This window comes from Cetorhinus maximus, chromosome 1 (assembly GCF_964194155.1).
Source record: "Cetorhinus maximus chromosome 1, sCetMax3.hap1.1, whole genome shotgun sequence".
NCBI lineage: Eukaryota > Metazoa > Chordata > Chondrichthyes > Lamniformes > Cetorhinidae > Cetorhinus > Cetorhinus maximus.
Genome location: NC_135879.1, coordinates 151729929 through 151744578, shown reverse-complemented (window position 1 = coordinate 151744578; position 14650 = coordinate 151729929).

Here is a 14650-nt window from a genome sequence, read left to right as displayed (position 1 = left end):
CTCCAGGTTCACAGGCCGAGGAGGGTACCAATGCCACACAGCAGGACCTCGAAAGCTGGCTGGGGCCCTCCAAGTCTCGGCCCTACAGAGGACACCCACCAAAGTTATCACAGACAGGGTGCCACAGTCAGCAGGCTGCCTCCACCTCCGCTGTGGATGTCCAGGGAGCAACAAGATGTAACAGCAGGGTTAGGAAAGTTAGGTAAAAGGAGTTGCACAGCCTGGACAGTTGTGTTGATCATTTGTACATACAGTTCACTAGTGTCAATAAACTCCTGAGAATGTCTCCCTGCCTATGGCTCATTGTTCTGATGAGCAGTGTTCTTGTCACTCAGTGAAATCTTTTTGCACAAGATAAAGGCAGGTGTCTCAGTCTAGGGCCTCTTCCCTGTGCTCTGAACAGCCTTCAGACCACAGTGATGGTCCAGCCTCACACTCCCTGGAAACACAACTGATGCCTGCACCTCGGCGGTGCTGGTCATTGCTGCCAGAATGTAGTGGGCAGGCACCACAGAGTTCTCTCATTCTGTCTGTGTGCTCTCAGCACCTTTAAGGTGGGGCTGGCCCCCAACACACCAACATCTGTGACCAGTGTTGCTGTGCACAAGCCCCTGAAGGGCTGAGGTGCAGAAGGTGGACACAGCATCAGATGCGTCTAAAGTTTCATGACTGCGTCTCTGAGATGGTCCTGATCATGGAGCACAAGCGAGCTGCCCTCGGCCAGACAGGAGTCAGACATTTTCAGAGGCTATGTAAAGATCTATGGAGTGTCCTCACTGCATGTTGTCATAATCCCTCTGTGATCAACCGACTTTTAGGGCCTCCACTGCATCTCCATGACAGGAGCATTCTCACAGAGGGTAGTCGTGTTGCCATAAGCCAACTGGAGTCAAACGTTCACAACTGCAATGTGAGGATCTATGGGGTCACCTCACTGCATGTCATCATCATCCTCCACAAGTCTGGCAGCTATGAGGGTCTCCCGAATGTGCCTGCCATGTCTAGCCAGTGCGAGAGCCTCATCCCCATCATTATTACCACCAAGGACCCCCTCACCCTCATCCCTGTCGGCGTCTTCCTCATCGAAGGAGGCCTCCAGCTCCTCTCCCTGTTGCAGCGCCAGGTTGTAAAGGGTGCAGCAGGTGACAATGCTGTGTGACACCCTTTGTGGGCTGTATTGCAGGGCTCCACCAGGCTGGTTCAGGCTCCAGGACTGAATCTTCAGCATCCTGATGGTCTGCTCCACCATGCTGCTGCTTGAGCCTCATTATAGCGCCGCTGTACTGCAGTCTGAGGCTGCCGCATGGGTGTCATCAGCCACGGCCTCTGTGGGTAGCCCTTATCCCTGAGGAACCAACCCTGCAGCCTCTGTGGACCCTGGAAGACTGCAGGGATCTGCAAGTGACTCAGGATGTAGGTGTCGTGCACACTCCCTGGAAACCATGCATGCACCTGCAGGATGCGTTCCTGGTGGTCGCATACCAGCTGCACGTTCAATGGGTGGAAGCCCTTGCAGCTGATGAAGTCCACCAAGTGTAGCAATGGAGACCTGAGTACCACATGAGTGCAGTCAATCTGCATCTGTGGGAATCCCGAGATCAGGGCGAATCCAATGGCCCTTGCATCCTGGCTGTCCCGGTCCTGGGCGAAAGACACAAAGTTATGTGCCATGGAGAAGGTGGCATCCGTGACCTCATCGATTCATTTGTGGGTGGTGGATTGTGAAATCCCACAGAGGTCATCTGTGGAACCCTGAAAGGAGCCACTGGCATAGAAATTGTGCACCGTGGTCACTTTCACAGCAACTGGCAGTGGATGCCCTCCATGTCCCCTTGGCGCCAAGTCCTGCAATAAGTGGCAGATGTGAGCCACCAGGACCCTAGACATGCGCAGTCATCAGCGACACTAGTTCTCAGTCAGCTGCAGGAATGGCAGGTGGCGTCTATAGACCCTGGATGTCGCTAGGCACCGACCAGCAATGGCTCACTGTCGCTCCTGGGCAGCGTGTGCGGGAGCCCCTGCTGCTCCTTCTTCATGGGGTTGCTGCTCCTGCCTTTGTGTGGCCAGGAGCCTCAGCCGCTCTGTCCTCCATCTTCTACGGTCTCTGTAAGCCGTCAGGCATACAGCTAGGTCACCAGGTCCTCCTGCAGCATGAAAGAGAGAGAGATGTGGTTATCATGGCTGTACTAAGCAGCTTTCTTGGCCCTGTGTGTCCACCCCTTAATGCTTCCCGGAGAGTGCTGGTCATCCCTCAGATGGCCAATGATGAGTGCGCTGTGTGGCTGCCCTATCCATCTGCGACATGGGGGACATTGCTGCAAACCAGGATGCTGAGATTGCAAGGGGCTGTGAGCGCCTCCAACAGTGACTACTACATGGCCATATTCGATTAACTGTTTCAGGTGACAATAGACTCTCACAGGGCACAAACTCTTGAATTAAGCTTGAAGCACTGCGTGATCACAGACTGTTTGGGTTGAAAGTGCGATTTCATGAGTTCCACTAACTCACTGTATGACTTAGAATTGGGCATGTTTGGGGCAGACATGTTTCGAATCAGGTTATATGTTTTGCTTCCACATGTATTCAGCAGAATAGCTTTATGTTTTTCTTCAGCAGTAATTTTGTTCGCAGCGAAATAGAACCTGAGCCACTTGACATACTGACTCCAATCTTCAATTTCCAATCATATAAATCAATTCTTCCAAACAGCAGCATGACTCGTAAGTATTGTTCAACTTCATTTTACTCACATCAGCCAGGGCAAAGTACTCAGCAGAAGTCTGATCCCATCCTTGTCGCTAAATGTAATAACTTGATGCAGCAGCAGGTTTAGTGAAGAAAAGGCTAAACTTTACTTAGGAGACATGTAGAGGTGCTTGCACACTAGACACGATCTCTCCATCAGAAGCCCCACCCACAGGATTACCCACGCATTAAGTTTATTGGTCAAAACCCTATAATCACATCACATGATGAGTGATTGATAGGAGGAAGGGACAATACATCCAGTTGCTACATCCACCCAATATGATGAGGTGTATTTGCTAGCATGGAGAGTAAACACTTACAGTGGCCTGTTAAGCCTAGTAATCTGTTTCCATATTTTTATGGTGCAATTAGGCCTGCTTTCCTAATGATAGATAACCATAATGGTCATGGCATAGTGGAAATGGGAACTTCTGTTACCACTTTTCTACAGGCAGGCCACTGAGTTTGCTAAAAGGCACACGGGAGGGAAATTAACATGGAACCATGGAAGCACTCGCCAGGGTTGTCCAAAACAGGCAGCATTGGCCTATTTTCCCATCCATAACTCTTCCCAATGGGGCAGTTACACATCCCTGGCACTCTTTGTACTAGCTGCTCACCAATAAGATGCAAATCAAAGTGAACACAAAACCCAACTAGAATTACCATTGGTTGAGATGACCTCTCACTAACCCCAGCTTGCCCACTTAACACCAACATATGCCTGAATAGTAAAACTGCCCGCTTGGAATTAAGTTTCACTCTTTCGCTGTTGCCAGTTCAAGCTAAAGAATTTCCACTGCTCTAACTTTGAGGCTTTAAGGTTTATAGTCTTGCTGTGTACACGGAAAGATGAACCATAATCGTAGATTTAGGCACCTGTAAAGAAGTACAATAATAATGTCTCAAAGGATATGAATATCACAGGTGTATTCTTTGTAATATAATGTTGCATATGTTGCAATCTTGCATAATTGGATTTGAAGAGAATGCTCCAGTGATGTTTGTCTGATTAGTAAAGTTACTACTTTTGAAGAATAATTTTGTGAGAAGTGGCCATACATTACTTTGTTCAAAGAGGATGCTAAACTACTGTGGTTATCTCACTTGGCTAAGAATATTGCAATAGCAGTCTATTCCCCAGATAGTATCAGTTAGCCAGCCTTCTGCTGAGTTTGAAAGGAATTCTTTCATCTGTATTAACTCTTAGATATGGAGAAATGTCCTTGAAACCCTGTCTGTTTTATTTCATTGTAAATAGACAAGAATTGAGAATAGAGCTTCTTCTTTAGGCTAGACAATTATCTAGGTGCAAATTATCTCAAAAATTGCACCAGTTCCGGGAAGTATTATCGTATATCATCAAAAACTAACTCTGCCACGAGCCAGCACAATGGGCGTTGCTATAAAATTTATCTTAAAAAAAAAACTTTCTAAAATATTGCTTGATATATTTAGCGGCAAGTAAATGCAGTTTGATTAATACAAATGAGAATGGGCTTATCACAAAAATGTTTTTAATCACAGTGTCAATCCTGTGAATAACCCCATTTTAAATTCCTTAAATGAATTCTTAAAAACAATACAGAGCTCTTTGCTCAGTGGATGGGAGTGCAATAGTCAGTTTTTTTTTAATCAAAAAAAATTACATTCAAATAAGTTTGAAACATACCCATTAGTGCCTGTGGAAAATATCACTGAAATTCAATTTTTACTGAAGTTAATTTGCACATAAAATTCCCTGTGATATTTTGCACAAATAAGACAATTTTGCACAAATAAGACAATTTTGCACAGATAAGACAATTTTGGGTGAATTTAGATAAAGAAACAGAGCAACCAAACAAGACCCCTTATGGTCTCATGACACAGTCAAGCTATTCATTTCTGTTCTGGAATGTTAGGGGAATCAACACTATTTGCAAAGGATGAATTTGAAAATAACTTATGTTGATGGAGGCAAGTTTCTAACTGAATATAAAACCTGAATTGTTACAGTAGACAGAAGATCAGAGGGTCTATTGCACCTCACCACTTCTAAATGTCCCTTACACAGGCAAATTCCCAATACTTAGAGCCATATATGGGCCAGATTTTCACAGAGTCATGGAGACTGCAAGGACCTGGATCCAGAAATCTCACCCCCAATTCCAGCAGATTGCATTTTCACCAGTAAGGAAAAGGAGGCAGAGCATGAACCACACAGGTGTGAATTATAAATTGGCTTGGCATTTAAACTCAGTGGACAGGACAAGCAGATAGAACCATAGAAAAGATTGTAGAAAGAGACCATTAAGCCCATTGTGTCTGTGCCCACCAAAAAGAGTAAAAGGAAACTAGCCACCCATTTTAATCTCACTTTCCAGCAACTGGTCTGTAGCCCCGCAGGTTACAGCACTTCAGATGCAGACCCAGGTACCTTTTAAATGAGTTGAGCATTTCAGCCACAACCACCAACTTCGGCAGTGAATTCCAGATGTCCACCACCCTCTGGGTGAAAAAGTTTTTCCTCATGTCTCCTCTAATCCTTCTACCAATCACCTTAAATCTATGCCCCATGGTAATTGACCCCCTCAGCTAGGGAAACAAGTCTTTCCTGTCTACCCTTTCTAGGCCCCCGATAATTTTGTACAACTCAATTAGGTCAGCCCTTAGCCTCCTCTGTTCTAAGGAAAACGACCCTAGCTTATCCAATCTCTCCTTATAGCTGCAATTTTCAAGCCATGGCAACATTCTTGTAATTCTCCGCTGTACTCTGTCCAGAGCAATTATGTCCTTTCGATTTTCACTCCAGGAAGTCTCAATCTGCAGTTTGTGAGTTTGTGTTCCACGACTTTATAGCGGTAAATGCTCGTGAAGTACAGATACGATATATAGAACCGTCAAGCTGTCAGGCTATTTAAATATACTTCACTATAATTTTTGGAAAAAAAACTGCCTGCCAAAGTCTGAGAGTGAAAAAAAATCAGTTTTAGCAGTTTCAATAGATGTTTGTTGACATAACCCTAAGTGCTATCATAAAAACAGTATTACTACTTGCCTGCTCGCGCAACCAATAATAATCACAGTGGGGAGCTATAAATTCACAGCTTGATTGACAGCTCCAAAAGGTTATCAAAGGATGCACTGCCTTGATGTGGGGCTATGAACACAAATGTTTGTTTTATAAAGAATTAAGTACTTGAGGGGATTTAAATGTAATGAATGGGTTTTCATGAATTAGAGTGGTTCTTTTATATAGTTAAGTCAGTCATAGATATTTAGAACTTCATTTTATTTCATCTCAGCATGACTCCTGAGGTCTGCCCGTAGTGGATACTGACTGAGTTAGCATGGAGGACGTAAGGGAAAAAGGTGGTGAGTAGGGGGAATGGGTTGGCATGAGTTGGCACTAAGTTGGAATAGGGGCGATAAAGGACCAGGGAGTGGGTGATGGGGGCATGTGTTGGCAGGTATGAATGGGTGGGGATGAGGGGGTGAAGAGGGTCAAGGAATGGAGGGCCTAATATTTAACAAGACAATTGAAACTAAGTTGGCGGACCTTTTAACTAGCCCACCTCAGCCCTTGCCAGGCTCTTTGGCCACCTCTGATCTGCATCCCTGGACACTGCACATCCACCTTGGAAGTGAAAATCCAGGTTATAGAACCATAGAATCACAGAACCAGAGAATTGTTATGGCGCAGAAGGTGGCAATTCATCGTCTCTGCACCAGATCTCCAAATGAGCATTATGACTCAGTGAAATTCTCCTGCCTTTTCTCCGTAACCCTGCATGTTGTTTCTATTTAAATAATCATCCAACGCCCTCTTGAACACCTCGATTGAACTTGCCTTCACTACACTTCCAGGCAGTTCATTCCAGGCCTGAACCACTTGCTGTGTGAAAAGGTTTTTTCTCACATCGCATTTACTTCTTTTGCAAATCACTTTAAATCTGTGCCCTCTCATTCTCAATCCTTTTACAATCCTTTACCTATAACTGGTGCCCAGAACTGTGCACAATACCCCAGCTGAGGTCTAACTAGTGTCCTATAAAAGTTCAACATAACCTCCTTACTCTTGTACTCTATGCCCCTATTAATAAAGCCTAGGATACTGTATGATTTATTAACTGCTCTCTCAGCCTGTCCTGTCATCCTTAATGACTCATGTACATATACACCCAGGTCTCTCTGCCCCTGCACACACTTTACAGTTGTGTCCCTTATTTTAAATTGTGTCTCCATGTTCTTCCTACCAAAATGAATCACCTCACACTTCACTGCATTAACCTTCAGCTGCCACCTATCTGGCCATTCCACCAACTTGTCTATGTCCTTTTGAAGTTCTACACTGTCTGCATCACAATTTACAAAGCTTTCAAGTTTTGTATCACCCGAAAACTTTTAAATTGTCCTCTGCACACCAAGATCTAGATCATTAATATATATCAGGAAAAGCAAGGGTCTAAGGGTATGCAGCTGCTCACAGCCCCCTCAGCCTGTGGCCCCATCCACTCCTGCTTCTCAGGCCACCAAGGGCACTTCTACTCCTGAGCAGGTGACCCTTATCAGGCCAGGACCCTCCAGGCCTCAGGCCACCAGAGGACATCCACCAAAGTCATCACAGACATCAGGACATAGCAGTCAGCCTCCATCTCTGCTGCGGATGTTGGGGCTGTACCCAGGCATAGTGCTAGAGTTAGTAAAGTTAAGAAGAATTGATGTCACTTTTGGGTCACGGGTGTGCTAGACATGTAAATAAATTACACTGTTGTTAATACATTTGATGGTTATGTGAATGTTCCTGCCAACTGAAGGTGTTGTTTTATAAAAGCAAAATACTGTGGACTCTGGAAATCTGAAATAAAAACAGAAAATGCTGGAAAACTCAGCAGGTCAAACAGCATCTATGGAGAGAGAAACAGAGTTAATGTTCCACATCTGTATGACCCTTCTGCAGAGCAGGCTTTAATTTTGTACTTTGGAATTCTCTTATTTTGAGGTTTAGCCTTGCTCCCACTCAATGACAGTGTTCGACTGTGAGATTCACATTCCTGTGATGTCAACCTCAGTTGAACTAGTATCTGCACCCCTTGTATGATGTCAGGGAGATGTGTTTAATCTTTATTTGAAGTGTGTGATGCCAGGGAGATGTGTTTCTAACCCTTCTTCCTCAAGGAACACCACTGAGCGAGGGCAGCTTATCAGCATTGATATTTAAGCAGCATTTGTGTCTCCACAGTGGTAGTGGCAGAAGTAAAGGCATGCACGGGAGGAGGAGACCCTTAGGCATGTCCACATCTCAGTCACAGCAGTGATTGCATCATTAGATGGCGACGATGGCTTCAAGCCTTCTCTCACATCGCTCTTGTTCCTAAGTGGACTCCCAGTTCCCAGAGTGAGCTCACTCACAGGGCCCCATGGACCAAAGCAGAGATCATGGCCTGGCTATTCATGAGGCCGGAACACGCAAGTGCGGGTGCAGGACTCGTTCTCGCTGCAAGTGGTTGGACAACCCCTGAGTTGAAAGAAAATAGCATTGAGGGTTAGGAGAGATGTGACCATATTCCCTCATTTGATTTTACTCTTTCTTGGAACCTGTCAACAATTAACATATCACATCTCCCATGTCTTCCTTCCTCTATGGTGTGATCGTGCTCAGACTGACCCTCAGCAGCCTCCTGAGGTTCCTGGACCTCTGGATCTTCATCCTCCAAGGAACTCTCATCCTCCTCTAGTTCATCCTCTGGCAGGGGTTTATCTCTTTGCATAGCCAGATTGTGAAGGATGCAACACACTGCGATGATGCGGGAAACCATGTCGGGAGTGTATTATAGTGAGCCATCTGAGCAGTCCAAGCATCTGAAATGCATCTTCAGAAGCCCGATGGTCAGCTCTATAAAGCATGTGGAGCTGTGAGCAGTGTTGTACCTCTCTTCAGAACGACTCTGAGGGTGACGCATCAGTGTCATCAGCCAGCATTTCAGTGGGTACCCCTTATCCCCAAGCAGCCACCCCTGCACATGTAATGGCTCCTCGAAAATCTCAGGCACCTGGGGGTTACTCAGGATGTGGGAGTTGTGGCATGTCCCAGGGTTCTGTGCACAAACGTGCAGTATGTGCTTTCGGTGATCACACATCATTTGTATATTGATGGAATAATAGCCCTTGCGGTTTATAAACATTACGGGCTGCTGTCATGGAGCTCGTATAGCCACCTGGGTGCAGTCTATTGCACTCTGAACTCTTGGGAAGCCCAAGATGGCGGCAAAGCCAGTAAGTCTCGCAGCCTGGCTATCTTCGTCCAGAGAAAACTTGACATGATGATGGGCCTTCCTGTAAAGGACATCTGTGACCTCCTTTATGCATCAATGTGTTGTGGACTGAGAGATGCCACACATGTTACCTGTTGATCCTTGGAAAGAACCAGAAGCCAAGAAATTGAGTGCAGTGGTCACCTCCAAAGCCACTGGCAGGGGATACCCTCCAACTCCACATGGCATCAGGTCTTCATGGAGAATGTGGCATATGTGATGTACGAGAGCTCAAGCTTAGATGTGCACGGCATTGCCTCTCATTTTTAAGTAGGAGACTCTTCTGCGGTAAACCCTAGGTTTGGTGAATCATCCCACTTGTCTGGGTCTCTCCTCCTGAATCTCCTGTTCATGCTCTGGCTCCGTTTGACCATGTCCCTCCTGCTGGAGCTGCGTGCCGAGTCGCCTCTCCTTCGCCTCCTCCTTTGCATAAGGACCCCGACAAAGGAAGTACTGAACCCTGGATCCATATGTGCTTGTGTCTTCTCTCTGAAAAAAAACATTGAAGATGTTAATGATTCAAGGAGCAAGAAAGTGAAGCTCATAAGATGAAACATAAGGAAACTGTTAGGGTCCATAGCTTTTCTGCCCTACTTGCCTGGTGGCTAATGTCACCTTGTCCCTGAGACACTAGCACATGCATCGAGGTGACTAAGATGGCATCGCAGATATGTTACATCTTGAGCCCTGTGTGGGATGCTAAAGTTTCAGTTCGATGAGTGACCCAACCTAGCTCTGTGCTCCAACCTCTGATGTGGTATATTAATGACCAATCAGTTGCTCATGATCAATGAGTAGATGCCCTTTGGCCTGTTAGGAGTGTCACATCTGGTGAACACATGACAGCCTTCATTGACGGAATGCATATATGACACAGCCGTGCCTCCTTCACTATTACCTGCAATTCCAAATTCTACATTCCTATGTGTTACTCTTGAGATGCAGCGACTGTGATGGGAAGCCACTGAGTTCTGAGTAGCCCTTTAACAGTGCAAATGAAGCCATTGGCTTTCAGTAACTTTCATTACAAGGAGGTCTAAGCAGACACCCGCTCACTCCTGTGGTAACAAGAGGTTAGAGGGTGACCTCAGAAAGGCTCCCCTTGTGTTCGCCCTTCTCCCTCACTGCCATTACACAGGCTTCCCTCTCATTGACCCCCTTGTGCTCATCAACCGCACCCTCGCCTCACAGTCCCTCACCAGTAGAAGTGCTAGTTTCTGAAAGTGGAGGCCTGCATGAGTACCACAGCACATTGTTCCTCGGGACAATGTAGGCAAAGAGCAGGAGCAGACCAACCCTACAGCCCCAGCAGAGTGCTGCTCATAGCAATAAGATTGGCGCAGTGCTATGGCTGGAAGGCTATGTACGTTCCACTTGAAGTTACCTTGAAGTTACCAGTGAACTGAGGTACGACTTGAGCACAGCCCCCCCACCTTTTCAAACTGGTTTGAGGCCAACAGAATTTCCCGCTGGCATGAAGCAATATTGGAAGACATGACAAGGCTCCGGTGAGCAGCTGTTTTAATGAGCATTCATGGCATGTTAGTCGGCAGGATAACTGACCTGCCATAAACATACCGGTGGGAGAATCGCAACCCATTTTTACAATGGCGGATTTATGACTTTTTATCTGCCTCTGGATTTTCTGCTCCCGCTCGCCACAAAACCCGCCGCAGGTGGGATGGGAAAATTCCGCCCTATGTAACTATTATTTCTATGCTGAATAATTGTTCCTAGAAGCTTCCCCACCACCAAAGTTAAACTGACTGGCCTGTAATTGCTCGGCTTATCCTTACAATCTTTTTTGAACAAAAGCTATATAGAGACATAGAGCAGTATTTTTACAAAGCTGGGAAGAATCCATGGACCTTTAAAAATGGCAGGCGGTACCCTGATGTGGAAGTCCCACCCACATTTCCAATTTTGCCCATAGGGGAAAGGGACGGGGCATGATTCACACAGGAGGGAAACTCGAACGCAACAGGACCGTTTGAACTTGCTGCTGAGTTTGAACAAAGTCCATTTTGGCAGTTGCAAGGGCCTTAATTTACTGTGTGGGAGTCACGAATTGATAAAGTAGATGTAAATGATCTTAATGGGCAATAAGGTCTGTATAACTATCGTGAGCTGAAGCTTTTTAAATATTCCACTCTTTATTTTTTTAAAAAGCCAGACTGAAGCTGTCAAATAGAGTTAAAATAATAGCCTCTGCTGGATTACTTTGATTGACAGACGTAGTTGGAAAAAAAAAGGAGCATCTGATTATCCAGTTTTATTAGAGCTTTTGGTTGACATTTTCACAATGGCTATCATTAAGTCATTGTGAATGCTTAATTGAGTTTCAAAAGCTACAATTATAAAAGATTGACCATTGAAGAGATTTAAAAGCTTTGAATGGATTTTATGAATGGACATTTTTTTCACTATCAAGTGTGTGGGATTGATTAGTATTAGATCATTAGAAATTTATTTTTTCATCTCCAAATGGCTCCTGAGATCTGCCCATAGTGGATACTGGCTATGGAGGTGCCATAAAAGGCATGAGGGGCCCTGAGTTGACATTGAGTTGACATGGAGGCTATGAGGGGCCATGGGGGGAAGATGTGGGTGGAGGAGTGTGAGAGCTAGAATGGAACTTCTAAAAATTACTGGGACAAAGACCCAGAAAACTGAGGTGGGCCTTCTAACCGGCCTGCCGCGGCACTCACCCACTCCTGTGACTGCTTATGCTCGGCTTCCGGGGGGTTCAGTGGGTCTGACTCTATTCCATCCCAACCCCCAGACCCCGAGCAAAAATTGTGGATTTTGGCGTAATTATTACCAAGGCAGTTCAGGCACGTTACCCACCTCAGTAGCCAAAATATGGCTCATAGAAGGAGTTCATCAAGTCTATGCTGGATCCCTGCAGAGCAATCTAGCCAGTCTCACTCCCCTGCTCATTCACCATAGCCCTGTAAATTTATTTCCTTTAATTGCCCATCCAATTTCCTTTTGAAACCTTTGATTGAGTCCACTTCCACCACCCCCATGGGCAGTAAGTTCTAGGTCATTACCACTAACTGTGTAAATTTCAGGGGTTGTTTTTCTCAAAAAATGATTGCTGTGACTGAGCAGAATCCTGTTAGAGTACAAGTGCAACATACAAGACTACTAGCACCGATCACTACATTGTGACCTAAAGGGGATTGGTTACAGAGTACATGGGATTTAGAAAGTCAGCTGGAGGGCAGCACAGAGAGTGAGATACGGAACATAGTTCAGAAGCAGCAGGTGGAACTGGGAGACCAGAATTAAAAACTTAGAAGCAGCAGAGAGGAAAATTGATTATTCGCATGTTAGAACATTTCATGTTTTACACTGCTTATATACATTTGAGAAAATGCAGTAAGTACTTCACCGTTAAGTGAAGCTACAAGTCTCCAGCTTCTTTTTAGCTTGTGATTGTGGGTTGGAAATGATTCATAAGCCATTATGAGTTTTTCTTCAAAGCATTTATTTTACCCTTTAACATTGAGCCTATCAACATTGAATGCAGCACTCTTAATGCTCTGCTTAAAATGCATCTAAATTGGCACCTAAACAGGAAAATAATGGCACACACACAGATAACCACCATTTTGCAGAAATTCTAGATTTTCAGTTCATGTTAAGGAGCTGTGAATCCGCAAAAAGCTGTGAAACTATGAGCTAGATTTTAGCCATCAAGGTGGGAAGTTTGAGTTGGGAAATTTTGGCAGATCCATCCCCTTTAAAATGGCCCCCAGCTGCCATATTTTCAATCCGGGGACAGCTGTAGCCTGTTTATTGTTCATTTTTACAGAGCTGGGGATTTAAATCAGTTCAGATCAAGGCACTTAAACAGACCTTATCCGTCCTTCAAGATGCCTCCTCCATAAAATCATGGTTCTCACATAGTGGGTTAAGGCCCTTGGAATCGCGAAAATGGGGTCTGTTTGAACTCAGCGCTAATTTCAAATGGCTCTGCTGAATTCCACCTGTGTGTTTCATGCCCTGCCCCCTTTCCCCCACTGGAAAAAATGGGATCTACCAGAAATGAGAGTGGGACTTCTGCATCCAAGTCCCACCTGCCATTTTTAAAGGGCTCTAGAGTCAGCTGGACTCTGTGAAAGCTTGGGCTTATATCTTTATATTTTCCCCTGAGGCGGAATCCTGGCAGCTCCTCCGTGGGGCAGGGATCCTGCCTGCACTTCCATAGTCAGGATCTTGGCAGTTTTTAAATGGGATACCCAGCTGATGGTGGAGAGTCTACTCGGTGGGGGTGTTGTGATTGATAACAACGGTGAGGCTGATATATCTCAGAAAAGAAAACAAAGGACTTAGATTCTAAAATTGTTGAAAGGAACCATTATATCCCTTACAAAATTAGTTGATTGAAGAATTTTAATTACTGCTTTACCACAATTTTCCTTCGATTACTTTTAATAGTCTTCATACCTACAATTTTCCACAATCACTGTCTACAAATGCTGATCCCCGCTGGAAGTGCTGGATCATGGAATTACCTTTGATATGTGCTCCCAGCAGGCACAGCCCCAAGCTGGGAGTGAAAACTCGTAATATTACCTGACAGATCTGAGCCTTATGTATCAGTATATAAAAAAAGATCTTATCAAGATGTTCAAATTAGCAGTTGGATTGGGTTGTTGAGATATAAGAAATAGGACAAAGCTACTGGAGTATCCTAATCAACGTGAACTGAAGATATGCCAGCATGAAGCAAATGAACTGATGGCAGTGCAAGTCCATCTCATCTTCCAGACCAAAGTGAATAAACTGATTCTCTTCAATATGCTGCTTTTGTTTGTACCTGAACTCAGTCTATCCAAATTTGATAATAATGGAATTCAGACTAATGACAACAAACAGGTGGCCATATAGCCAAACTCAGCTTCTGAAAATAAGTAAATCACATCAAGCTAAATGCTAACATTTAATACAGGAGTGGAGAGGGTGTAATAGGTGACTAGGATTTTTCCGCAAGGCTCTAAATAGAGATTAAGTAAAGATATCAATTCATTTTACAAACTCAAGTCATTTCATTCTCACTTGCAATGTAATTGAACTGCAACTCCACATTTAGTTTTATTCTACGGTGATGAAAAGGTAAAGGGTGGATTTTTATGGCCCCGTTGCGGCAGGAGCGGGGCCATAAAATGAACCAAACCGTTCAAAAATCCATTGACTTTGGTGGGGTCATAAAATCCCGCTAGCATAAAATTCCGCCTAAACATTACACTCAGCACATGCTGATCCTCAGCATAAAACTGTTTCAACTTAACCCACCATTTTGAAACCGAGGAAGAGAAGGGGCAGATTTTTCTACTTTGTGCTTTGGCATCAATGATCACCTGGGCAGAAGCACAGAAGAAATTTGGGTAGGAAGGATCGCACACTAAGAATGGTGTCCACCCAAGATAGAAAAGAGGAAAATCCTCTCAGATAGGGCAATTATATAAAGGCATGATACTGCTTCCATTAGGTTGACTTTAAATATTCTTCTTGTATAGAATATGAAGCATCCTGCTTAAAATCTGAGCAAATAAGCAAAGGTAATGTGTAAATAATTCTTACATAATATCAGT